The sequence below is a fragment of the Meleagris gallopavo genome, chromosome 2, assembly GCF_000146605.3.
Source record: "Meleagris gallopavo isolate NT-WF06-2002-E0010 breed Aviagen turkey brand Nicholas breeding stock chromosome 2, Turkey_5.1, whole genome shotgun sequence".
Taxonomy (NCBI): domain Eukaryota; kingdom Metazoa; phylum Chordata; class Aves; order Galliformes; family Phasianidae; genus Meleagris; species Meleagris gallopavo.
Window position 1 is genome coordinate 6,434,684 of NC_015012.2, and position 27,803 is coordinate 6,462,486.

At 42.7% G+C, this 27,803-nt stretch overlaps 1 long non-coding RNA gene across 3 annotated transcripts in view; it reads right to left on the reverse strand.

Moving 5' to 3' along the window:
- Positions 1 to 27,803, reverse strand: part of LOC116216275 — a 57,029-nt gene that overhangs the window by 27,488 nt on the left and 1,738 nt on the right. The gene's annotated exons all lie outside the window — the stretch shown is intronic.

Genomic DNA, 27,803 nt, shown 5'->3' on the forward strand with positions numbered 1-27,803 from the left:
TTTTTGGACATATTCCTGTTTAAGACTAGAGGCATGACCTTAAGTTAGAACATATTTTAGCCCTATTCTGTAACCATTTTGGCACCTTGTGTGTACTTTCCGATGCTGGAGAGAGGAAGGCCCTCACAGAGATCCATGCAGTGGAGAGATAGAGCACGTGCTCTGCTTTGAGCTGGGGATGGGGTTCCTAAGAAAGACCTAAGATAGAAGGAACAACCTTTTCAGCCAGACACAGGGAACTCCTGGTCACCTCTCGAGGGACAAACCGATGTCAAGTTCTGCTGTCTGTCAGGATTAAGTGCCTGTTTGTTTTTTCACTAACATGTGGCTTGAGAACAAAGCAGCTCAAATCTCCTCCATTCTTAACAAAGCATCTCAAATTGCTGAGTAAAATTCCTTAATCCCTCCTCTTAATCTGAAAACACCAACACCACATGGTGACACTGAGGTCTTTCTTTGTCCACCATAGAGCAGCACTGACACAGACATTTGGTTTGGAGCGAACTTTTTCTTCAGCAGGCTGTTATCAGAGGGAAACTCCAGGTGCTTTGTTCCCAGAGCACGGCTGCCCATATCATTTTTCTTCCTCACCTTTTCATTCCAAATGAGGCAATAAAATCAAAACTAGAAGGGAACAAACCTCCCCGTTTTTTCACCTCCATAAACATGAGTGGTATGAGCTTCTCCATCATGCTCCAGATGCTAGGGCAGAAGACCCCAGCAGCTCCGAGACAACTAGAACCTACCTTTCCACCAGTACAAATAAGCAGACTGGGACAAGAAAGCAAGCAAGAAAAACACTTGATCTGGAATGGATCACACTGTTATAACCGGGCACAACAATGAAGTCTAAACACTGAGTGATTAGACCATCATTCTTACACAAAACCCAGCTCTTACCGTGGATGTATTTTTCTGCTATCATTTAATCTTAAAAAAAATAGCAACAAAAACAACAACAACAACAGCAACAAAAAACTCAGGTCACAGATTCTGTTAGGACAGCAACAGAAATTGCTGCTTGCTTTTGAGTCACTCCTCCTAATATTAGCACTATTCTCCTAGTACTTTTAGTTCCTACTGTATTGCCGTGCTGGTTTTATTTGCTTTGTCTGAGCATCATCACAGTACCAAGGGGGTGAGATCAGAGGTCTGTTTGGCCAGTGGCCATCAGAAATGTTTAGCCATGGAACAGCAGAACTGTAGGACAGCAGCAGCACTTTCCCCATGCGCTCTCCCAGTCCATCCTCTCTGTGGGAGTTGAGATGAGATATAGGTGAAGTTCTCCATTATACATGAGTCAATCAAATACACAGAAATTTTCCACATAAACCTTGGGCAAGGAGAGGAAAAGAAGAGATGGTTTCCACTTCAGTCACCTTTATTCCTGTCCCCTTTGCTGATCTCATTCACTTCCTTTGAGGTTTAGCAGCAGAGGCTGATGAACAGGACTGTATGCACCATTAATTACCTTGTCCCACTTTGATCTATACTCACCAAAAATTAGTTTGTGCTTTGTGCTCTCCTCTGTTTCTGACCTTGGCAATGCATGTGCCTGCCTTCAAGCTCTGCTTCCTGGAAGAGCTCTGGAGTAGCCCCTCTAATCAGGGCTGGGTCAGCAATGGAGTCAGAACTTTTATCCCAAAAGCCAAAAGGGCTCCAGAAGGAGAAGAAACTGATTCTCTATGAGGAAACTTGTAGCAAGTTTTCATAAAATCATAGAATGGCCTGGGAAAGGACCTCAAAGATCACCTCATTTCAACCTCCCTGCTATGTGCAGGGTCACCAACCACCAGACAAGGCTGCCCAGAGCCACATCCAGCCTGGCCTTGAATGCCTCCAGGGATGGGGCATCCACAGCCTCCTTGGGCAGCCTATTCCAGTGCCTCACCACCCTCTGAAAAACTTCCTCCTTTCTTCCTCTTGTCGTCAAATAAGACACCAAGAAGAGCTTTGGAGGGTCTGCTCATGAAAAACAACTCAGGATTTCTAACCAGCAGTAGTCAGCTGGAAAACATAACTCACTGCTGAGTGCTTACATGCAGCTGGAGCAAAGTGGTGTGAAACAGTGTGCAGGGCAGGTGGGCACAGGAATGCACAACAGGCATGGGAGTGCACAGATTTCTACCGTGCCTTTCTGCAGAGTTCATACCCTTCAAGATGACAAGGCCAGAAGCCACAATTAACAGAAAGACAATCACTACCTGGACTACAGTGCTTGTGTAGACCATCACATCACCATGTTGCCAAGGTTGGTCATGTAAGAGGTTTTTGAGGGATTAGGGATGGTTTGTGAGGCTGGAGAAGCAAAGGCTACCAAATATTTTCTCATCTCTCACTCCACTTAGAAACATGGCTAAAAAGAACTCCTAAGAGGATCTCAGGAGACAGCAGTTAAAAAACTCCTTTCAGCTGTTGAAGGAAAAAACATGAGTACCTACATTGTCCAAGGATGCCAGAACCAGTCTCTGCAATTCTCTCTTAATGATAAATCTTGGGAATCTAATTTCTTTAAATTAAATGATAACAGCAACTTAGCATGCAGGCAGATAGAATGAGTCCAAGATAGCCTTTTTCTAGAAAAATCGCAAACAGTGGTTTGCAAAGTAACATTGTCTCTCAAACTATCCCAAAGAGGTGGTTGCAAAGAAAGCTGTGAGGTTAAAAAGGAGTTAGCAAGGTGCACATGCACATGGGGAGTTAAGGGACAGGGGTAGATGGGAGCTGGCAGAGCTCAGGGAGGATGAAAGACCCTTTAGCACAGATGGGGATGACTAATCTCACACAGCATAAGCACAGGTCAAAGCATTGGAAAAACAGATATTATGGAACAGCTTCCTCCAGAAAGATTTCCACATTGCTCCTGCGGGCAATGAGACTGCACACTTGAACCATGAGGTAATGGCAGGCTTTTATCAAATCACTCCCGCAGAAATACTAAGACACTGAGAGCATCTCGTTAGCCAAAATTCCTCCATCGGCAGGGTGGAAAATGTGCCTTGGAAAGCACACCCATCAAAATGACATTTTTCAGTCAATGAAGAGCACGCAGCCATTGCTGCCACGTGCCTTTCTGGACCCAGCAACAGCAGCTAGGGGCCTCAAGAACTAGTTAGCTCTCATTTGTATCCATGGAAGGCAATGTCTCCACTGAAGTCAATATAGTTTCACTGAGGTGAGATCAAATTAGACTCAATGTCCACAAATCTGAGAGTATTATTTGCCTTGGGGCCGGGGAATGATAACAAAGGGCTCATATATTGGTATCTATATGTGTTCTGAGAAGTATTGCTCTCTTCACCTGCCACATCTTTCAACAACAGGCTGTGTAGAGTCATACAATTAAAAACTCGTTTATGTTCGACATTCCCATGTCGCTGATGTATGTTGTTTTGTGTCAGAGGGACGTAGTTCTACAGCAGAGAGATTCAAGTGTTATGAGAAGATGGCTACCAGAAAATGCCTCCTGAAGGTTAAAGAGAGGAAATAAACACGGAGCAACCTGGAGATATTACATGAGCTTCATCAGAGGCAGCTCTGGGAATGAGCAAAACAGGTAGCTAGAAAAAATGACAGAGAGTGTGGGAATACAAGAAAAACTGTTCAGAGCAGAAGCTGTGGAGCAAGATAAACAGCATGAGAACCAAGAATACCTCTAGAAGAAGAAAGAACATCTCACAGCTCTGATTGGATAAGCACTTGTGTGAACGGTTGAAGAGTGTTTTGTAGAACGCTCTGTTGACCTGTAAAGGTGGATGGGAAAGTTGTAGGGTTGGATGGGAAAGCTAGGAAAAGAAAACCTGTGAAGGTATATAAGTGATGTGAGAACTTGTAATAAATAATTTGGATCATTCACATTTGAGTCCGTGCATCAGACACTGCAGAGAGGCTGCAGTCCTGGAGAACATCCCAAGTGCCTTTTTCCCAGTGTGGCACCAGCTGTTGGCTGGTGGCCCCAGTGGTTACAAATGGGGTCAGGAACACAAAGTGCTGACATTGAGGACTTGATATCCATAGCTTCATCTGTTATCAGCAGCTACAGACCTCAAATGTTCTATGTTTGCATGGCACCAACCTGGAGCGTAAGACCTGCTCGGTGATTCTGATTCTCCCCTTTTTTCTGCCTCTTTCTTATTTTCCCCCGCTTGGACTTTTATCCTCATGCCGTTCCAACCAGTTTTGGGGCAAAGCATGTTCATGAAACCATAATAGGAGCACACACACAAACACGCACATAGATAGGCACCCCTTTTTTATAGTCCATGGCTGAGTAATAAGCCAGGGCTCCTTATCTGCCTCATGGTATGATACAACTCTCAGTCATATTAATTAAGTTAATATGGCCCACGCTAACGAAAACCACAAAATACTATTTCAGTGTCTGTGAGCACATGCATTTTGATAATATCAGCTTGTCATTCTGATGTTCCTTTCTACACCAAATACTAGCAGTGTAAACATATCTAACACCGCTTTCATCATAACAAAGGAAATTCTGCATCAGCACCAAACTGAACACAGACTAACTAGTATAAGCAGCAAGCTCCAGAAACATTCAGCCATACCAAGGCTTGCTGAGCCTTCTACAAATGCTCCTCCTATCTAATCTTTTTAATCTACTTTTAAGGTACATTTTTTGGCTCGCGTTTTGTTTTAGGTTGTTTTTTAATTATTATTATTATTCTTTCCCTGCGTGATTAGCCATCCAGGAAATGTTTAAATTACAAAATCATAAGGTTTAAAAGATTTATAGATCAAATTATATTAACCTAATGCAATAGGCCAGCCATACGGAAATTAGAAGTCTTTATATTATATTTCAGTTATTAAATTTTTCCCTTTATACTATTTAGTTTGTTTGGAACAGTAAGGTTTTGCTGTCTGATGTCAGAACCCGCAGAGTAACCAAGCAAAAATAAATGACTTAGTCCTTGGTTCAAAGAAATTATAGGTTACTAGCATAATTAATTTTGTGTTTAATTACTGCAGAATGAAACAATTCAACAATATCCAATCAATCCTCAGAATGACAGAACAGAAGGTCAGCAGTTGCTAAGTCAATTGTTTTGAAAGAGAAATTTATGTCAGGTTCTCTTTTATGTGCTGGAGAAAGAAATTGGATAAAAGTGGTCAAGCAAACATTAATTAATTGTATAAATGTAATCCTGTTGTCATGCGAAATCACAGAGACTCCAGGCAGAGTGTTCAAATTACTGGGTACACATCAGTCAGGAATACCCAGAAACAGCCTCCTCTACTTAACGCAGCGATAATGAAAGGAATAAGAGGTAAGCAAGAATGTCAGCAGATTGGTTTTTGAAGCACACCTGCATGAGCTGACCAGCTCAAACCATCAGCCTCCAAACTCAGGTCCACATCACCCAGTTTGCGGCCACATCACCCAGACCATGACCCTACTTGGCTGCTTGGTGCAGCCCTCCAAGATAGCTGCTCCTGCCCTGCCTTTCCCAAATCAGGAAGCCAAGTTCCTGAGCAGAGATGTCATACAAACCAAGGGCAGTAGCCTCTCCTTATTGCACATTAATCAGCATCAGAGTTGCTATCACCTACAAGTTGTATTTTTTTTGTCATTGGTTTGCTGGTTGGTTTTTGTTTGTTGTATTGTTTTTTCTTTATTTGTTTTGTGTTGTTTTGTTGGGGTTTTTTTTGTTTATTTGTTTAATCTTAGTTGCTAGGTATTTCACAAGTTGTATTGTGCCATAGCACTGCCTTTAACAGTTCTGTGACTGTACAGCCCCATTTCACATTGACATCCCAGTTCCTGCTTCCTCTCTCAGTAGAGCCATACATTTTAGAGGCGTCACCTGCAGTTTCAGTGGTTGTCTTGAGCATTGCTGATCAAGTGTTCATTCTCAATATGAGAATTTCCTAGAGGGCTCAGCCATCATTCTGACCCAAAGCGTCATTTTTGGAGTATCAATTTCCTTTGTGTGTCATGCCAACAGCACCACAGTTGCCAGCACCACTCTACATCACCTGCATCATTCTTTAAATGAGCTTATGAAGCAGTTTTTGACAGCCTGTTCCCATATTTGATGTTTTCACCTTCACCTGCAGTGGAGATAACGTGGTGGCCCAGCCACCCATGCTCAGATGAACATGGCTATGAGGTCTGGAATGGACTTGCTGCGTTGTCTCTGATGCCTCCTCAAGAGAGGTCTGTCTCAGCACCTGGTGTTTCTTAACCCAGCTCTTGTGCTAATGGCCAATGCTTTATTGTCACACCTGGAAGTTAAGGTCCAACCTTGCCTGTAAACTAAACTGAGATGTGCAATGCTCCAATTTTGTCATCTCTGGCAAGAGGTGGTCCTGGAGCACGCTGGATAGACCAGCACTGAGTTCCCCAGCTCACCAACATTTTTGCTTGTGATACCACTACACTGCAGTGATGACCTTGGAAGCAGCTCTGCAGTACTTTGAGAGCTTTGTCCTCAGGTGTTTCCTTGGTATTGACAAGGTACCAGGTGCTGAGCCACACCTTGCTGCAACTCAGTACCACTGGCTGAAGGGGAAACCAAGAAGACAAGGAAAGAGCAAACTATGAACTCTATAGCACCGTACTGTCATTCCTAAGCTTCCTCCAGGGCTCAGCCTTTCTTTTTCCACAGAGGATGCCAAAACGTTTCCAGATTAAGCAAATACACAGCTGTATACTTGTTTAAAATGTATATATTATAGGAGGAACCAAAAGATGGCAACGAGTGGGAAGTATTCACCATCCAAGAGCCCTGGCATGGCCCCTTGTGATGTTGCTATGGTTTTTCCTGGTAAACAACCCTATGGAAAAAGTTACTGAGCTTGAGCAGGGACTGATTTCTAAATCCTTGCAGGGCAGCCAGCATAAACTTCTGGGACACAAATGCTTTAATGGTGAAATGACAACACAAAGGTACACACAGTTTCATTCTTTTAACTGTAACTTTGCAACAGAGGCTGAAGGCAACTGCTTTCTCTACAGAGTGACACTTCCTGTGAAAGGCAAAGGCATTGAAAGTGATTGTTTCCAAACCTGCTCCCAGAGAGGTTGTTCTATGTTTCTGTTATGCCTGAGTCCAGATTGAGGATGCCAGCATTACTAATCTTTGAAATGAGGGGGTTTACATTCAGAGTGTTGACATAACCTTAGCTACAGCAGAGTAAGAAATGGTACTGGAAGGTGGAAATGTATATTTTTGGAAGTAGATTTCATTCTGACAACCCTATAACAAACAAGTGAAATTTTAATACTGCCCTTTGATGAAAAATGAGCTGCTGAATAAATACCAGGCTAATTCACATAGAGCAAGCTCAGCCTGTTTAGTATTGCTTCAACTGTCCCAAAAATTCCATTGATCACTTGTGACGCTGTAAAAAGAAAATTCCTGCAATTTTCAAAGTAACCAGGAGAATCTCACTGGGGTTTGCCTATCAAATTCTTAGACACTTTTGAAGCTCCCAGGCTAAAGCATAATAAATCAAATATGAAATTGTATAGTGCTGGGCTGAGTTGGAAACTATGATTATGCTGTCTCTTCCCGGGATCGTTTCATTTTTTTGTCAAGTATTTTGTTTCTACTTAATTTCCACGTCCTCCACCAAGAAGTCAAACATCACTCCCTTGATCAATCAACTGCTTGGGCAGAAGTGGACAAATGCTTCACATATTAGGTGATTGTATCGTTCTCCTGTTGGTGCTGATGTATGATACTGCATTTGTGTCTCAAAAAACTAAGTCCAGATCACGTGCAATGCTAAAATAAAACGTTATGCTCTGGGACCGAGCCCCCCAGTGGGGGTCTTGCTATTCTCCAGGATTTTTTGGGGGCTTGGTTATGAAAATAGCAAGATGTTGGTTCTGTTGTATTAAGTATGACTCCAGGTGAAAGATCAAATGTTTATACAAGAGCATTTATGTAAAAATGAAAGCTGAGGATCTTTCATTACATTTTTCTTACTTGTGTTAAATTTCTTTTCTGTTGGATATGTTCAATACTTATTTCGCCCATTCTCTCCTATACCAACCCTACTCTCTGAGAAGCCAAGAAGCCCCGAAAAAAACAAGCTGCTCGGGCTAAGCACAAAGAGCAGCAGCGTGCCTCATTCTTCAATAAATGCACCTTTGTTTCCCTGACCGGTGGCTTTGCCCCAAGCCCTGAACCCGCCGTCCTCCCAGGGCGCCAGGCGAGCTCAGACCTGAAGCTCACTGCTCAGACTACCGGCAGCAGCCCTCGCTGGTGAAAAGCTGCCTTTATTTCCCTGCTCACCCTCATGTTAAAACAAGCCAGTGCCCAGCGCCCAGCCTTCCCCCAGCACAAAACACTGCAGGCTGCAAGGCAATCTCATAAACTAGGTCGGCTGCCGCCAAGGGGCAAATCACCAACAAAATCAAGGTAGCTTTGGTTTGGGCACTTTGTTTTGGTTGGCATCTTGATTTCAAGCCAATGGGGGAGTTCGGGATAATTTCATGTTAGTCAGAGTTAAAACTCAGTCTGCCCAGTCTCAGTGCTATTTTAACCCAAGTTTCTATCTTTCCCACACTCCTCCTTTTTAGCACAGACATGCTTTCAGCTGACAAGTCCTCCCTCAATACAGCATTTTATTTCTGTCCTTTCATTTGTCCTCCTCTTCCCAGAAAGTGCTCTGGGACACAACATCTGTCCTTACCCCCTCCTTTTGCTCTCTTAAATATATATCATTTTCAACTGGCCCAGAATCCAGCTACCCTTGTTGCCTCACTTCTTCCTCCCAAGCCCAACACTTACCTATGTCAAGCACTCCTTTAGAAGCTTCCTAAGATGAAGATAAAGGAAAGAAGAAGATGACGACGTAGGTGTCTGAGCCAGAGTTGGCACAGGGAAAAACAACTAAAAAATTGCCAGATTACTTTAAGTCAACTTTTTGTACCATGAAATGATGCAGCTGTGACCTTATCCATTCTGCAGCAAACTTGCTCGTTTTTAAGTGTTGCCTACTGGAATCACTGAAAACTTTTGCATGTGCAAACAGGAATGAATCTTGAAACAAATGTTAAAAGGATTTGCATATTTACAGCTGGGAGCTGCTCTCTTAACTCCTTTGAAATGCAGACACGTGCAGTCCCCAGCATTGCTCCCTCTGCACTTTCCATCACTTGCACAGAGCCTTGTTCCAAACCTGGGTAAAAGCCGATGCAAGCATAGTTTTTACTGCTTTTGAGCCAATTGATTTATTCAGGAATAAGCATATATCAAAACTTTAACCTTCTTATGTTGCACAGCCCAAACTTTTGCTCAGATCAGGAAGTGAATCTTTTCATTAACAACCCTTTTTCTGCACTCATGGAGCCAAAACCTGAATAAATGTGTACGTATACACACATGTGCATTATGGTTTCTATTCCCCTCCGTTTTTCCCTACAACTAATTAGAAAAATTTATTTTAAAGCATGCCTGTCCCAGGCTTCAGCGCCGTACCTCAGAAAGAGTGATAGGCCAGTACAGCTCAGGGTAGGTTTATGAACTGACAACCCACTTCCAGTGACACAAGAGAATGTAACCTAGGCTGGTTTTAAACCACTGATTGTCAGATCGCATGTTCAATATGTCATATGGAGTACACTTCATTAAGGACTGAATTACTGTACTTGTAACATGAGCTAAATTAAAGTCAATGTCAGGCTGCATAAATCACCAATTTTAAAGTATCGCTAAATGCATTGAAACAGTCATCATCACCCTTTGCCCTAAAATAACCCAAAAATCTGGGCTTCATTTTTCTACATTGTGAGAATGATAGATAGGAAATTTTTGTTCTTTACCGGGGCTCCCAATTTTACTGTCAGAAACGATTAAACTTTTAAGGAAAAGCAATAGGCTGGTAGCACCTCTCATCAGAAGGTTCATGTCAACGTGCTAGGAACTGGGAAGTCACAAGGAAGAGACAGCACACAGAGCACCCTTCAGGCTCATAGGGGTCCTCTGTTGCACTGAGAGTGGAAATTTAGGATCCTGTTTATTTAAGGCAGGACACAGTAAGGGACAATCCTGGGAATGCTTGCAGTCACCAGGGCAGTTCTCCTTGGGTCAACCCTGGTGACACAACTCAAGTCAATGGGGTATCACAGGATTTAGGCAGACAGCTTTCCCACAGAGATGTTTTTCTACTACCAGAGATGGAAAAAAGCTCTGTGAAAAGGGAGAGGCTGGCAGGAAAACATGCACCACTGCCCCATCCATAAAACTTCAGGACATAACGCTCTCAGAACTGTTCGCTCCCATCACATCAGCTCCCTTGGTGAATTTATGGCTTTGGCTTAGAGCCAAGCTGAGAATGGATTGAAGCCCCCAAATCCTCGCTGAAATTCTAGGGATGTCACCATCTGGGTCAGAACGGTGAAAGACATTTCCAGATGACAACGGGTGGCAGAAAATTAGTGAGAGGTCCAGTGCTTCATACCCATTGCCCGAGTTGGGAAAGCATCTCTGGAGAGCAAGAGAATACCCTGGTGTAAGACTGGTGAGCACAAGCAAAAAATTAGGCTCTAAACTGCTTCTTCATATTTATTCCAGCTGTTTGAACAGTGAATTAACTTGTGTTAAATAAGTAAACTAAATATACTTATTAAATGCAAATAGGACTTGTCTGTTCTTTTCAATAGATCTTTCATGTGTATTAACTTGAGAGGAAGATGAGAAGTGAAACAGCGAAGAGGCATTTTCTTCTGGTCTGTTTGCCATCTGGATCTCTCTAGGCCCTGGCATCTGCAGGATAGGAAGGGAAAAAAAATATCAAAGTATTCCTGGAAGGAAGATGAAGCTGCTACCTAGTAGACAAATGGGAGAAAGAAACCCAGAATTGAAGAGAAGGGAGAAAGAGAAATGTGAAACTCATTTATTTAGCCTCCTAGTGCAGATTTCTTAGCATGCCCCTTAACTTTCCTTGATCTCTTTGTTTTCTCGAGTATGATGATTTTCATGCCTTCTATTCTTTTTTCTTCACATTTTAGTTTGATGTTCATTCTCCACAAGCTTCCTGCATATGTCAGCATGAAACAATAGGCTCTCATTACACTTGGCTTCTTTCATCTCCTTCAGACACTGACCTACATTTGTTCTGTTTTTGTCAGCATGGAAACATTTTCCCAGATCAGTTTGTTAAAAATAATAATAATAATAATAAATTGCATGTTGTATGTTACCGACAGTGTTCTGTAGCTTGAGATATTTACTCCAGAGGGTCTTGTAAATTAATTTCAATTAAATTTTAAAAATCCATTGGTACTAAAAGTACCTGGAAAACCATACTTCAGCAGCTATCTGCACACGTGCTGTCAGTGCAGGATTAGACAGAACATACCTGTATCACTGGTGTGATGGGTGTGAGACCTCACTACACACAAATAATGACACAAGCCATGACAAACTCCAAGCAAGCTGCTCCTCCTTGACAGCTGTACACTTTCCTTTCACAATAGCTGACTGCTTGTGTACTGGTGTGGTAATACAGAGTCATTCTGACATCTCCATTGGACAACCTGGCAGATTTTCCCAAGGAAGTAACAGTGAGTTGGCTCTGATCTGCCCGGCCTAGCGCAGGAGGGGGTGGTCTGTGGTGAGAGGCTGGGAGACAACCCCTGCTTGTTGCCTTGGGGAATCCCAGTGACATTGTCGTACTAGATCCAGAGTCAATTTGTTCGAAACAGCTATGCTCTCAGACTTGTTCAAGTTCTAGATCAGGGATCTCAAGGTTCAGAGTACCTATGATTTAACCCTTGACTTATGGAGCAGGGAGCCACCTATGCAGCAGAGACAGAAACAGGATCAAGGAGCCTTTCCCATCATCCCTGGGTATTCCAAGCCTCTTGACTGATAAAGTGTAAAACGTCCTCAAGAAAATGAAGACAATATATGAACAGTTGCACAAAAGCCATTGCCAGACCATACCACCCTCATACTTTGCTACACTACCATGCAAAACAGCAGATGCAGCAGGTTTCATCCTGCTGCTTTCAAACAGCAGCCCAAATAAATACAGTGCTGATGCACAAACCTAGAATTTTGGTAATGTGGTTTGGCAATGGAACCTTGACAAATCCATTATCTGGAAACATGTCACGTTTGACCTCACTTTCACAAACCAAGGGCTAGGCATACTTCAACCCATCCTAGTTTGTGGGAATGCCTACAGAATAATTATCACGATGTTCTCCTGAAGACAATTTAAAAAATGCTATTTTTGAAAGTTTTTTTGTCTATTGCTCCAAGAAAAAGGCACGCTAAATATTTATAGAGGGCCAATACAGCTACAGCTGAAACATTCAGGCAGCCTCAGTTGTGGGCAGGCATGGGCATGGCTTAGAAATGCCAAGCAGAATTTGTCTCCCCAACTGCTCAGTTTCAGGACCACACAGTTCGGCATGTTTGACAAACTAACCACGTCTCAATAAGATGTATCAGGGCTGCTCTGTCGATCAAAACAGGATGAAATCTGGTAGCAGATGGACCCAGCCACTCTTGCCACATGGCGTATTCACACTGCCTTCAGCATGACTGGTCTGCACCTGACTACCACTAAAATGCATCTCCCCTGTATGAATAAGGAAACGATCGGATGCCGTGAGGTTGGCCACATGAGAGTGGGCTTATGTTATGCACCTGATGATATTTCTGCAACCAGGAACATCAGGCAGAAAGCTGAAAATAACCAGAAAAACCAAGGACAGACCTGAGGATCCCTATGGGGAAAAAAAAGAAAGACAGAGCGCTTCTCGGCTACACAGCACAAACACCCAAGGTTTGTGCTGTTGACCCAAAAACAGCATCGTCGCTTCACAAGCACTGAAGCACCAGCCTGCAATGCAGAGAATATCCCAGGCAATGAGGCCACAGCAGTCCCATTGTGTCACATGGACTTCTGCACTCCCTTGGGATGGAATGAAACAGCCATCAGTAACCCCCATATAATCCCCATAGCCATCTATCACTCTAAGATGGAACAACCTCAGGAAAGATTTCTCAATTAATTCATCATCATAGCAAACTTTGTAAGTGGGTGCTTAGAAAAAAAAATCCCCTTTGATTACAGAATGCACTTCAGGAATCATATTCTGATATTTCCTAATTTCAGTTCCTATTAAAAGCTGCCTGAAAAGTCACCATTTAAACTTTCCAGCTCCAGTCAAAAATATGTTCTTTGGAGAGACTTCAACTCTTTTTTCCACTTAAGTGCACAGAAAGATGACATATCCACGAATGAGGATAGGCCAAAAGGGTCTTTACATTCTAAATCACCGGACATATCAAATAAAGTTTTAATACTAACTTAGGTGGAATATGAAATATAGAGTGGCTTGTTCCTCTTTGCAAAGGCTTTGCACTACCAGCCAGGAGCCATGAAATAATTTCAACAGCCAAATCTGGGATTTTCCTCACATGGGAAGATCTCATATGCGGTATGAAGACTGCCATTGAAGAACACTTGCCTCCCTGAGGTGTCACTTATGCAACCTCAAGCACACAAAGTCACATATGCTATTGAATACACATGAGAATTGGCAAACAGGAACAGGTCTGGCACACTAAAAGAGTATTTTGGAAAACACTCTCAAATGAATCCTCAAAAAGCAGTAGACCTCTGACATACACTCTCTGCTCTACAGTGATGATAAACATTAAATAATTATCTGAAGACTTACTGTTCTTAATTCAAATTTCCACCCTTGACCTCAAATGGGAGAAAGATTGGGTCCCAGCGAGGACCTTCCTTCTCTGGCTTGCCTCCACATACAACAGATTTAGTGTCTCAGCCAAAAACCACAACTCTCAATGCTATTGCCCCACACTGCGCTCCTGACAAGTACCACAGACTTTTTATAACTGATTAGGAGATTATTTTGGCTGGCCTTGCACTTGCATAGGTGACTCCTAATGAATGCTTAGTGCTTTGGTATACGATGCCAGCTACAAGCTCTTTATTAGCATTTATTGGTATTAGGTAACGTTTAGAATTGATGGGACAAATCGTACCTAACCCCGAAGGACTCTTGCGAGCTTTGTAAAATATTTATGTAGAGGAACCACTGTACTGAAGTTCACAATGACGTCTTTCCTTGTGCCAAGCAGGTGAAAGGCAGCAGGCAAACACCTCAACACATGTACATCCTATGTAAAAATGGTTTGTAAAAATAAACCCAAGTAAGTAATGACAACTTGATGGGCTTCAACCGGAGGAAACGACATGGTTGTTGAGAAATGTGCCGTGAGGTTAGAAGACCGTCACAGCCATGGCAAGGCGGTGTTCACTAGAGGGAGGCTGGCTGTATGCAATCAAGAAGTAGACATAAACAACTGCAGCAGTGAGAAGCTCCACAGCCACATGAACAAGATCCCATCTAGGATGAATGGATAGTTCTCTTGGTGACTAGATCTGCTAGAACAGTTTCTACGCTTTTTGGAGTCTGCTTTCCTAAGAAGGCAAATCAAGCTAAGAAAACAGGCCAGGTTTGAGTGATACAGTGGAGAAAAATTTGCATGTGCTGAGCACTTAGTCTGATTTCTTTACAGCCCACATGTAGCAGAAATGCTGAGTCACAGCCTAAAGCAGTGATTGGGCACCTGGTGGGAAGGTAGGGCCAACCCAGGGGAGCTCAGGTGTATGCAATGTACCTGAGTGACCAGAAGGGCTGGAGCCAGGATCCACCCATTCCCAGACATCATTTAAGGGCTGGCATGGAGGTGAGGGTATCTCTTTGGAGATCCCTCTCTACTGGAGACCTTCCAAAGGTAAGCAGTTTTTCTTCCTTTGTTTCTGTGTCCATGGCTGCTGCATTTGGTCTTGTTCTCATTTACTGTAGCATTGGGTTGTGCTACCCCACTTCTATCACCGGACTTTCCATCTCATTATAGCATTATACCACAAGGAGAAATATTGCAAACTGATTTTTCCAGCAAGTGAGCTGTAAGCATCAGAAGAAGCATTTTCTTATCTCTTGCTCTTTTTTGTATTCTCTCCTCTGCCTTCTCTATTTGTGTACATTTGTGTTGGTATCTTTATGATTATTATTCATCCTAAGAACAGGATTTGACTCTAACAATAAAGCTTCAGAGCTGCCACCTAGAACTAGCTCCTTCTTCCCCAATAAGGTCACTTAATACCATCTGAAAGAGTGACAAGCAAGAGATTTTTTCTTTTTTTTTTTTTCTTTTTCCTCCTTTAAAGGACTCTACAGCTAAAGCAGTGTAAAAGAGGGGGGGTGGGGAAGCAAAGGAGAGGCACGCTCCAGTTCTAACATCTGAACTGCAGTATTCTGCTTCTGGTTACCTTAAAGTATGTGCTGCATGTTCACTTGTGCAGAGACTTTTTTAGTCCCAGCAACCCAATCTTGGGGCTTTGTATCCACCCAGTAGCGCCTGTGCAATCCAGTCAGTGCCAAGATCCCCATTAGGCCTCCAAAAGAAGAGAAAGAGGGAGAGCTATATTATTTCTCCTATTCGTTCTTCTGCTATAAAGGGCTAAAGTATCTTAAATCAACTGAGCAAGGACCACTGAGCATGTGCTGGCAGAGCCTCAACTCACCATCTCATCATCCTGTTCCTGGATCAAGGTAGAGGAGGCAAATAATACATTTCTACAGGCAGAAACATCTCTTTGAGGAGAGCCACAAGTGAAAACCACATTCTTCCCAAACAAGTCCGCTGCATCTCCAACTGAATGCAGTGCAGCCAGGGCTTCCATTTCTACACTATTATCTAAAAAAGTTGTGTGTTTTTTTTTTTTTAAAGACACAAAGAACAGGCTTGCCCCAGACCTTGGGCCAGTCCCTCAGCTGGTGCGAATTAGTCAAGCTCCTTCAATACAATTTGAGTCATTGGCTCCAACTGAAAAGCTACTGTAGAAAAATGGAAGACTCAGAAGTCAATGTCAGGGTCCAGATTTTAAATCCCCTTCCTAGCCAGGCTTCCAGATGGTACCGATTGCCTTGGACAACCTGGAAAATGTAGCTAGATTTCTCCAGGCCTCCTATTTTGAGGCACTGGGTGGTGGTCGAGCACAATGAAGAACCTGACATCTCTTATTTCAAGTAAGTGGAGGAAGAATAAAGATGAAGGCATTTTGCTATTGCTGTGGCTTCCAGATTGTGACCAACATTAAACCAGTCCCTAATTTGAATTAGTGGACTCTTGTCATCAGCCCTTTTTTCTCTCCTCTTCTATGATAAAGACATCAGAAAAAAACTGCAAAAGCTAGTGAAAAGGCTGACAATCTTCATAAAAAAGGGTCTTTGTATGCGAAGCTTTAAGAGGAAGCACAACTTAGGAACCATTAAAAAAAAATCCATTACCAAACAAGATGTTTGCATGTTTTTTTTCCAAGTGTTTCACTTGGTCTGAATGGGTTTGTTTTTCCTACAGTGAAGTGAGTGTCCTGCTGACCGTCTTGCGGTGAGAGACCAGCTAGGGCAACTGCCAGAGTGTCATGAAGAAGTGGGGGGTGGGCCCATAGAGCAAGGGAGCTCATCCATCTTCAGCTGAAAACTCCCTTTAAGATCAACCCTTTCTGAAACTCAGCTTCGTAACTTATCCAAATCTCCTCCCGGCAGATAAGACCACACAGGATCTAACCTGCATATCACATTATCTTGACAAAAGCCAGCGCCAAATGCTTTGGAAGATGATGCAGACAAACAAACAGGAAAAGTTTCTGTGATGGGCAGATAGAGGATAATCTAATCTTTCCCAAGCAACTCTTCACCTTCATCCCTAAACTCGCTTCCCTTTAACTTGCTTTAGTCCAGTTCACTGCCTGCTCCTTCAAAAGAAATGGTCTTGTAGGCATCATGCGAAAAAACAGTGGATGTAGCACATGGGCATCTTCTGCAGTTGACAGAAATGCCATGAAGATGTCTGATGCTCAGTTTCCATTGAAACATGGGAATTGCTTCTAAATCACTTAAAAATGTTTAATTTCTGGCAGAAAGGAAAATAATTCATTAAGCTGATCTTTCTTCAGTACCTCTGTAATTTCTTCTGAGCACCTGCTTTATGTCCAGCCTTAAGACCCTCTTGAAAAACTCAGTGCAGTACTCACTACTCACATCCTCAAAATAGACTCCAGAATCAAAAGGACCAAAGCCACAGCACAAAGCCACCAATCCTATCCTTACAAGGGTTATGCAAAGTCCTCTTCTGTCTTTGGATAAACCTCACAGCTATGTTTCATAGTAGAGCATAATCTTTTTACATATTTTGAAGCATTGGGAGGTCGTTTCCTGACAAAACAAAGACAGTCTAAGGCATATTTGCTGTCTGTTTCCGCATGTTAAGAAAAATTTTGATTACAAGTGGTAATTAATTGATCACATACAGAGAGCGTGCTTTGGAATTGCTGTGAATGAAATTGCATTGAAAACATCCTAACAAGAACATCCTCAAATATTTGAAAACAGGCAGAGCTGTAAAATGAATGCGGAATGTCATTCAAATCTGATAATAACCATAATTCAATGCCAGTAAACAAATAAACAAAACCTTTTGGGCTAACAATTACTGAAAGAGTTTTAAATTGCTGATTACTATCATAATATCTGTAATGGAGAACAGCTGAATTTCTGCATGCTGTGAAGAGCCCGCTGAAGTAGCAAAGAGTGTTTTGTACATGGATGATTTACCTTCCTTTGTGGTGCAGGATGAAATCAAAACTATACCATTCCTATTAGGTAGGAATGTAAGAGCAAGGGTCTGTCAATGTCACAAACTTTATTTTCCTCAGTTGCCAAGGAATAAGCCCATTTTTCTCTATGTCATCTTTCTGAAGCGCTTATAGTTCAGTTCACATTAACAAAATGAAGAATTCCCAAAGGTAAATGGAAACAAACAATCAACAGCTGAAAAAGAACAAATTAAATTGAAACAAAGAAACCCCCGGAGGTAACACAAGAACAATCAGAGACAGCACTGGGCAACTAGGCAACCGAAGAAACTGTTTTAAATGCCAACAGCTTCCTTGAGCTCTCTTCTAAGAGCTGAGGCAATGCTTCTGCTCCTCGTACATGGGAGAACCTGGCTCAGTTTTCCTCTTCCTTAAACAAGATTTCCTACCACTTGGAAAGGGAGTGCAGCCGGGAGAGCAGCTGTGGGACAGAGGAGGCACAGACTATATCAAGCTTGCTTGGGGCAGCAAAATCCCAGAGTTTGTGGGAAGGGCTCTTGGACAGCAGCCTTCTGAGCAGCTTAGGGCACTCAGACCCAATTGTGGAAAGGAAAGAGACAAAACAAAGATGGTCACCTAAACTCAGTCCCTTGCTCGTAAATAACTGCACTGCAGTAGCTCAAGGCTGTATTTGCAGGCTTAGATCTGGCAAGAGTGCAACACAGAACACATGTGCTGTGTAGCAAGGCTGCAGGCAAAGGGCTCATTGATTGTCTACAACTCCCTTGGGTCCAATGCCCAGCTACTCAGAGAGAAGCACTTAGAACCTGCCCTACCACAGTCACCAAGTTTTGTTTCAGCTACACTGCTATTTAGAACAATGCTTAGATACTTCAGATCACACTCTCAGGGAGAGATGGAGAGGTTACAGAATGAAATAAAATCACTTGTTTGCCTTCTCAGCTATTTCGTCCAGCCAGATTTCTGTAGAGGTAGGAAAATGGTATCTATGGGAAGGAAAGACTTTAACCAGTCCCCTATTTTCTCTAGTTTGCTTCACAGCAGTTCTGTTGAGAAACTATAATTTAGAACTCTCTTAAAGTTGTTATGATAAATTTAAAAAAGAAGAAGTCAATCCAACGTCACAGGAGAAAAGTTCACTTAAATAAACTAGGTATTTTCACATCAGCTGGGCTTGATGAAAATCACCTGATGGTAATTAAGGAATTAACTGTAGCTGAGGTTTTGGAGAAAAAGAAAAGAGAGGATATTTCTGTTGCTTTCTTCCAAAGAAGTGTGTTACTCTATACCTGCTAGGAAAAAGAAAAAATCCTTAAAGAAATAGTAGTCTGAAGACAACAAGGAAGTAAGTACTAGTCAGCATACACCTTTCCCAAGAACAGACATTATAAAACTCCTAAAATTTCCTTAAATACTATACATGTATACGCTAAGTATGATATGCTATGACTTCAGCAAACTGTTGGTTGTGAAAATTTCATAACCAAATCAGTAAAACATGGCCTTAATATAACTATTCTGGACTAAGCGTAAAATGATTTCTTAAAACCATTCCCATAAAGGCATTCCTTATAAATAATCTTGAGTTTTAACCCTGTTCTCTCACAAGAAGACATTTAAGTCCCTGCTGCTTAGGGTATTGTAGTAGAAATGTTGAGTGATGGAGCACCTGGTGGGAAGGTAGGGCCAACCCAGGGGAGCTCAGGTGCATGCAAGGTACCTGAGTGACCAGAAGGGCTGGAGCCAGGATCCACCCCTTCCCAAACATCATTTAAGGGTTGGCAGTGGAGGCAAGGGGATCTTGCTGGAGATTGCCTGCCTATTAGAAGCCTTCTAAAGGTAAGCAGTATTCTTCATTTTTTTTCTGTCATTTACAGCTTCTGTATTTGGGCTTGTTTTCTTTTGTTGTAGCCTTGGGTTGTGCTACCCCACTTCTATCACTGTACTTTCTATCTCATTATAGTATTACAGTTATCTTAAATAAGGTCTCACTTTTTCATAGCAACTGGACATCAAATGAATAAAATCAAGCTAAAGAAGTTGCAATTCTTCACTCCCAAGAACTTGAGGAGAATTGAAGAACCATCATCAAATCATAGAATGGTTTAGATTGGAGGGGATACTGGAGATCATCTAGTTCCAAACCCCTGTTGTAAGCGAAAACATTTTCTGGTAGATAGGCTGCCCAGGGCCCTATCCAGCCTGGCCTTGAACACCTCCAGGGATGGGGGATCCACAACTTTTCTGGGCAGTAAGTGCCTCACCACACTCCAAGAAAAGAATTTCTTCTAACATCTAATCTAAATCTTCTCTCTTCCTTGTTTATGTTACCCTCTCTTTAATGTTTAAAGATATTACTCCTTGTCCTATCATTACACTCCCTGATAAAATGTTCCTGTACTCTTTAGTCCTACATTAGTTCTGCTAATGTACTTCATGAAAAGAAAAAATGTCTCTTACATTCTTTCTGGTATTTTTACCGCCTGGCTGAACCAAGGACCTGCCATGTTCGCCCTGTGTTACCAGGGCTCTGAAACCCACCCAAGTTGGTGTTCAGCAGGATCATTCTCCTTCTCTTCCTCCCTCTCCTATGACTGCAGGGAAAGCTTTGCTGCTCACCAGAAATGATGTCTTATCACTGCTCCTTGGAATTTCATTGTGTATTTATTATGTGTGTGCAAAAACTGGACTCTACTTGGCTGGGGCATGCAGGCTCAGTGCTTGCTGGTGGATGGAGACATATTCCAGTCCCTCTGGGTAGGTTTTCTTTGTAGAGCAGGCAAGAGGTAGACTTGTGGCAAACAACATTACCCGTAAGTAATTTTCCCTTACTTTATATAAGCAAATGCCTTTGATATACAACAATCCCCAATGTGTTCAGGTTACATGCTTATTTTAAGATCTTTTGTTTACTTTATGATCTTCATAGGTCATTGACATCCCATTTAGCTCTAGTGACCCTGTTTATACAATTGCAATATACATTAAAAAGCGTTCCTTTGGATAACATTAACATTCTTGATCTTAATCCATCACATGGGCTAACAATAGCTCCAGCTCAGATGTGTACGTAACTGTTAAAAGCTTTAATGTAGAATCCAATACACATATCGAGTGGGAGAGGCCTGATCAAACAGATTAGCTTTCTTTTTTCCATTCTAAGTGGTAGAGAATCCAGAATTATGTAAACTCTTGTGCAATGCACTGGAGGATCCCTCCAGCCACCACTCACAGCAATTACATTCCCTTGAACATAGGGACATAGGGCTTTTTCTTCCCCCCTCTTCAGTGTGCAATGCTGTGGATGAAGCACTCAACCACTCATGACCACCTCCAGGAGCTGTGGTCCCCGTTCTCTTGCTCCCTGAAAACCCAAGTCAGTGCCAGCCTGGCACTGAATGAGCTGCCCTGGCAGAGGAGCAAACCTTGCCTTAAGGCTGCCATTTCCTGTGTCTGATAGGTGAGCAGCACTTCCTAGCAAACTCACTGGGAAGGTAGGTTACCCATTACATGTTTCTTAGCTATTTCTCTACTCCTGATTACTCTATCTCACATCTGCATTAGGGACAGCTGAAAGGACCCTGTAGGATATGAAGTTTGAAAGGGGCCTTGGCTTCCTCTGGAGCTGTCCCATCTGAAAGATCAAAAAAATCAAAAACGTCTCCACCTTCTGCAAAATGCTGTGGCTGCTTCCACCAACAGAGATCGTAGCCATGCACGAAGTAACTCTTCTAGAAATCAGCAGGACTATAGGAAGATCAACCAGGTTGCCTTAAAACCACCCAGAAACCAAACGCTATCATCTTAGTGCTGAGGCAGCAGTGTCAAGTCACAAAGATGAGGAAGCCTGTGAACAGGAGAGTCAGATACTTTTTGTTTTACGGGCCCTGACAATAATACAACAGATTAACACACTGTGGGTTGAGGACAACACCCATTAAAAATTCTGTTCTTTTTTCGAGTGTTTGGATCTGGCTGGGTTTAGAGGACTGGATTCCAAGCAGGGCCTTGCGTGCCAGTCTTTAGACCTTGCTAGACTTATGGCTGTCCCAGGAATAGCTGCAGAGGTGAAGGGCTGGACAAGTGGTCTCTGTAGGTCTCTTTCAGCACCCCTTCTTGCAATGCTGCTTTTACAGTAATTCACATTGTTTGGGAAATATCCACTTTGCGAGCTTGAAAGAAGTTGCAGAATGTGGCCATGGGATGGCTCTTCTTTCTGTCCTTTTTTTTTTTTTTCCTCCTATTAGGTTCAGAAAATGACACTTTGGCAGACACATTAATGTCTTTTGGGCTCAGCCCATATTTCCCAGGAGACTGGGTTCAATTGCAGGGTAAAAGGAAGAAAAAAAAAAAAAAAAAAAGGTAATAAGGAAAGATCTGACCCAGTTGCCATGACACACCAAAGGCAGGACAAACACTCCAGAGAGGACGTCACATGAGGAGAAGAGAGAGCAGTAGAGAGAGGTGTATGACACGTCCCTGGGTCAGATGGTCACTGCTATGGCTCCAGCATCTTTAAGCTATGTCAGCTGTCCCACCACCAGACCCATTGTCATGTCATGTATTCCTGGGGAATTGGAGCAATATTTGGGAAAGTCAGGCTGATGACTGACTGCAGAAACTGGGCTTCGGGGGGAGACTGCCAGCACTCACACTCAGCGCTCCCCTTTTAGGAATGTGAAGCCAAAGGGCAATTGATATCATTCCTCTGGAGGCCTTTGCCTTTTTTCTGTAAGTATAGGTGATTTTGCTCCCTAAGCATTGCAATTGGTGCGAGGCAAACTCCAGTGCTGTGAGCATTTCAGGCATGAAGATCTTTCTCCTTGTAAAAGAGCAGTTGTTTTCTCTCCACCTTATTTGTTGGTTTGTAGTTCTTCTGGATATGAACAAAAGCTCGATTCAAATTGCTCGGTATTAAAGTCTGATTAAAATAAAACCTCCAACTCGAACAAAATATATCCGTTCTTTCAGACAGACAGGATGTGTGCCATCCATCCCAGAACAAACTGAATCCCAAATTTCAACAAGGCTGAGCTCCCCTGAGTTCATGTGCAGGATTTTTGTGACCAAGGGTACATCAAGAGGTGACAGTGCTAAAACCCCCAGTTCTTCCCTTGAAGGGCCATGTTCCCATGGGAGATGTTCCAGATGTGGACATGTGTTCCAGCACAAGACGTGGGCATCAGTGCGTATTTTAGTAGCTGCATCAGTGTTCTTGTGGGAATCAGGTATGGGAGCATGGCATGGGAAGAGCTGTTGAGGCCCCCAGTTTCACTCCAGAAATGATAAGCATCACCAAGGTTGGTCTGGCATTCACGGAGATGTTCAGGTTTTAAGCAAACAGAGAGCAGAGGCAACCTCTGTGGGATGGGAAATGAACCTGCCACTTGGTCTTTGCCAAAACCACATTTAAAAACCTTTCTACAAACCAGTTCCACGGAATTCTCTTCAACACCTTCAAGCTGTCTGAACCACGATATTATTTAAGAACCCCCCTCTTTTTTTCCTTTTTTTTTTTTTTTTTGAAACAGCTACCAAGCAAAATAAACAATCTGATGCTGAAAGGCTTCCCCCACTTCACACAAGAAAGAAGGAGCAGCAAATCACAGCGGTGTCTGGCTCTGAACTCCCTGGTAAGCTCTGGGACATTTTTACTGACAGCACTTTCTCAAGGAAGGTGTGAACAGCAGTGGAAGAGCTCCTTATAAATCTGGAGAGTCCACCCCTCCGCAAGCCGAGCTCTCCAAAACACCAGTGCCTATTTCCAGCCACGTGACTCGGCAGCTATTGACAAAATCCTCTGCAGCTGAAGAAATGAAGATGCTTTTGAAGCCAGTGAATGTTCCTCAAGATGTTTTCCTTCCTGCACACACACGATTGGTGAGACAAAGTGAGAGGAAAAGCAAGAGAAGCACAGCCGTTTTTGGCGGTGGTTTCAGACGTTTATATTGGAATGTGAACATTTTCACTACCATCCTAGCTTCTCCTTCTGCTCGCTGCTATAGGGAACAGCACTTGGATGGCACTGCACTCTGCTGCTGTAATGATGGGGATGTCACTAATTTACCATTTAGACTTCACTGACTATAAAACAGGAGGAGGAAATGGGCTGTGAGTATGATAAGGAGCAAACTGCGTCTGGAACACAAATACACTTGAAAACTGGGAGGGAAAAGGGGAAATTAGAAACGATTAGCTAAGTGCATCTCTCCAGCAGCCACCATCACGGCGAACGTGCAGGATGGTTGCAGGGCCACCAGCTGCTGACCCCTAGGATTTTGGCCAGGTTGGGCATCTCCGTGGCATTTCCGTGCTTTGCAAGTTGCACTTAGCTGTCACAGGCTTTTCCACAGATCAGCCCATTTTTGCTGCTGAGACTCTAATGCTTCTGAGGCTCAGGAAATTGTTGTAGGCCTGTATTTAAATCTTACCCTGGGCTTAAAGCCTTGATTGAGCAGTGACACCTTCCTAAAATCTGACATTTTAGAGCTTGAGGATAACCCTGTTAGGGAAAGAAAGAAATGCGTGGGAAGCAGACTCCCATTGCAACCCGTACAGTAATATTTCCTGATAAAAGGGAGCGGAGAATGGAGAGAAGGTTCAGTCCTCAGCTCTTGCTCAGGCCAAGCCTCAAGCTCAAAGATATCAGTGTTTTTTTTCAGGTTTGCCTGTATGGAGGAAAAAGTTGCATCAGAAAATACCAAACAGCCACACCTCTCAGCCTCTATTCATCTGGAAGGCAGGAGATTTAAATGCAAACTGAGCTCAGAGATCTGAGATGAGCAGCAAGGGGCTGCTGACACCAAGCCCCCAGTGCCCACCTGCCTCCTACTCGCTCCCCATGTAAAGCCAGGTGCAGCTTTGGGGAGCTGCCCAGCCCTGTAGGGCTAGGGGTGAGGTGCTCAGGCCGGGAGGCCATATCCTCATCTTGGATGTGCTCTCCAAACTCAAAGCACCTTTGTGAAACCTCCACAGTGTTTCCTGAAGCTCCCCAGAACCTGCCAGATTTCCTACATATTTTCCAGGGAAGAACCCAAATTCACCCAGACTGGAGTGTGAAATCTTATTTTCCAGTTCTTTGCTCATATTTAATGAGCCGTCTCCTGTGTAACCTCCCTCGGAGAACATTTTGAAGTACCATGTACTTCCTTCCTCCTCCTCAACCAGCTCAGCCAGCCTCTGGCACGAACCCCAACACCTATCTTCCCAAACTCTGTTGCCAGTATTCAGTACAACTCAGATACAGACTGTGTTGGCCTTCTCTTCAGAGGAAGAGCCCCCCAAAAAAGAGGAAGTGCAGCAAAGGGCATCTACCCTGCTGCTTCTTTGGGAGCAATCCAAGCTTAGTGTGAGCTGCTGCTTGTGCTGAAGAGTCTCTGGGAGCCTCAATGACTCTGCCCCTAAAGTAATGCTCCATTTTCCCCCTAACTACTACTGACTGATTAAATGAACCTCGGCGTACAGCAGGTCTTTGCTGCTGTTGTTATTTTGTGTTACTGTTTTTTGGATAAGATATACTTAGGGAAAACACTAGAGATCTCAATTAAGCAGCTGGGTGACTTATAAATATATATTTATGTTTGAAGCCTAAGTGGCCATTGGCTTCCCTACTGTTTTACTTAGCTAACAAAACAACTCTATCAAAGTAAGTATTATTCCAAAACCCAACTTCCTGTGCAGAATGCTCCCATGTGCTCCATCAGTCTGCTTCTCTGATGAACTACATCGTTTCTTATAAACTGTCCATGGCCCATAAATTTCCAAGCATAAAGGCTATTACTGTGCTGTGCAAATCTGCTGAGAATTTTATCCTTATAACTTCATTTCATTCAGTTGCAAATGAGTTTGGTAAGAAAGTTAATCTGCAAACTTTTTTTTTTTTCCCCTCCTCTTCTGTTTTCAGTGTTATTTTGATTAGTGACACTCACTTGATTTAGTCCTGAGGTGGGTTTTGTTTTGACTGAGTTCAGTTCAACAGCCTCTGCCTCAAATTAGCTCCCTTAGACTCAGGAAAAAACATCTCAAGTGTTCCTTTCCCCAGAATCTAAGAAACAAAATTCAGATTAAATGGCAGATGAAAGCAAATCCGAGTTTGATTTTGGGCCACCTAGTAATAAATACTGCAAAGCAAGCACATTTTGTGAGCCAAATAGAAGACCCACAGGTATACTCTATAAAAAATGCTTTTTTCCTTTCCATCCCCAGCCTCAGCAAAGTGGGAAACTGATGATTTCTTTTGTGTGTGCATGCAGATGGAAACCTCTTACTCATGTTTTTGCTTGTTTTAGCTCTCGCGATTGCCTGTTTACTTTAGGACTCCTGTTGTCATGTGGAACAGACAAATCTTTGAACAAATTGCAGTCAAAAAATGACTGGATTTGCCATTGGGTGCAGCACGAGGCTTGTGCTTCCCCTGGCTTGATTCCAGTTTACGTAACAATACAAATTAGACTTGCTCAAGGCCATTGGAGAGGTAGGGGGGATAAAAATGAAATAAGCCATAACTCTCACAGCTTTCTTCCTCTAAGTCCCAAGAGCAGTCAATCGCAAGCAATAAGGAAAAATAATGGGAATAGGGACTTTCTGATATCTTGATTCTGGAGACTTCATGACTACCTTGTACTAATTTGATTATGCTCAATTTAAGGGGATTTTATTGACAGATACCCCAGGAAATATGACTTGGAAACACTGTGCTACCTTGGGATATCACCAAACATTTGACATCGGGGAACTGAAACAAAAACAGATGTTTTAGGGAATAAGCAGCTTGAATATATCACTCATAAACCAATTAAAAGTTTCTGCAGCGAGCTGACATTTCCCATGAAGCAAGCAATGGGAGTAAACGCAAATCGGTTGGCTGCAAGCTACGGAGCAATTCCCAGCCACAGCCGTTATTTTTATTCCTTTTTTACTGCTTTGAAAAGGATGCTTGGCTTAAAAATAAATGCAAAGAGATCAGAAAACAACCTCACCTTGTCACTTCCTAACCTAGAATCTGCTTTTTCCCCTTCATACTCCCATTCTTTGCTCATTAAGCAAACAGCGAGATATTCCCGCTATTGTTGGGCTCTTTGGCAAGGGCTCTCAGCAATCTATTGTCCGAGAATGCTCCAAAAGAAGGCGTGGAAATTGTTTCTGTTTGTTTCAGGTGTTTTGTTTTTTTTTATACCCTAAGACACTTCCCTTCTCCACCCCCCCCCCCTTTTTTTTTCGTGCAGACCCAAGCAAAAACATTTAAGCACGTGCTTAACTTTAAGCATTAAAAAGTCAATGGGATTTAAGCATGTGTTTAAAGGCAAACATATGCTTTAGAGCTATACTGAACAGGAGTGGTTTATTGAATCAAGGCTATAGACAGGTTAATAAAATGGGTTAATATATGCAATCTGGAAACAAAAATTAAGCAAGTTCTAGAATATTAAGGTTAGAAGCACTGCCTCATTCTAACTCAATTCCCCAGATTACTGCTGGATTCGTAACTCCCTTGACACTGTCAATCTCTCATTTCTTGAAGAAATGCAGATTACTGTACCAGATTATAATCAGCTGACTAACACACAGCTCCACGCCAATGATTTTATCCAGAGCAATTCAGAACTATGTGATCTCACTTCAAAAGGAGCTCGTCCGCTAAAATTCATTTACAAAAAAACAAATCTTCCACATCTTTCCACAGCCGCATATCTACAATCCCCCCTTTATAAATACCCATGGGATGTGAATAAGGCGTAAAAGACATTGAGCTGTTCTTCAGTATTTACTCTGGAAGTGGATCCACACAGGCGCTTGCTCTGTGACAAAAAAAGCACGAGTTTGCGCTCTCAGACATTTCTTTTCAATAGATCCTAAAACCTACTGTGAATATTTAAGCCAAGAGTAATAACGTGGTGTCATATACTCGCAGTATAGAGCAGTAACACTCCTCATTTTGACATCTGCCTAGACAGATGTTTAGAATGGAGTTCCTCGGATTCTTTCTTCTTCATTATTTATTTATTTATTTAAAGCTGGATGGAAAAAATCTGGGAATCATCTTTTATATCGAAGCTACTTAGTACAATTTAACTGTCAACAGTTTAATTGATTCAAATGTAGGCTTACTGTGGAAGCCAACAACTCGCATAAGCCTTCCACCAAAAACATGGGAAGGA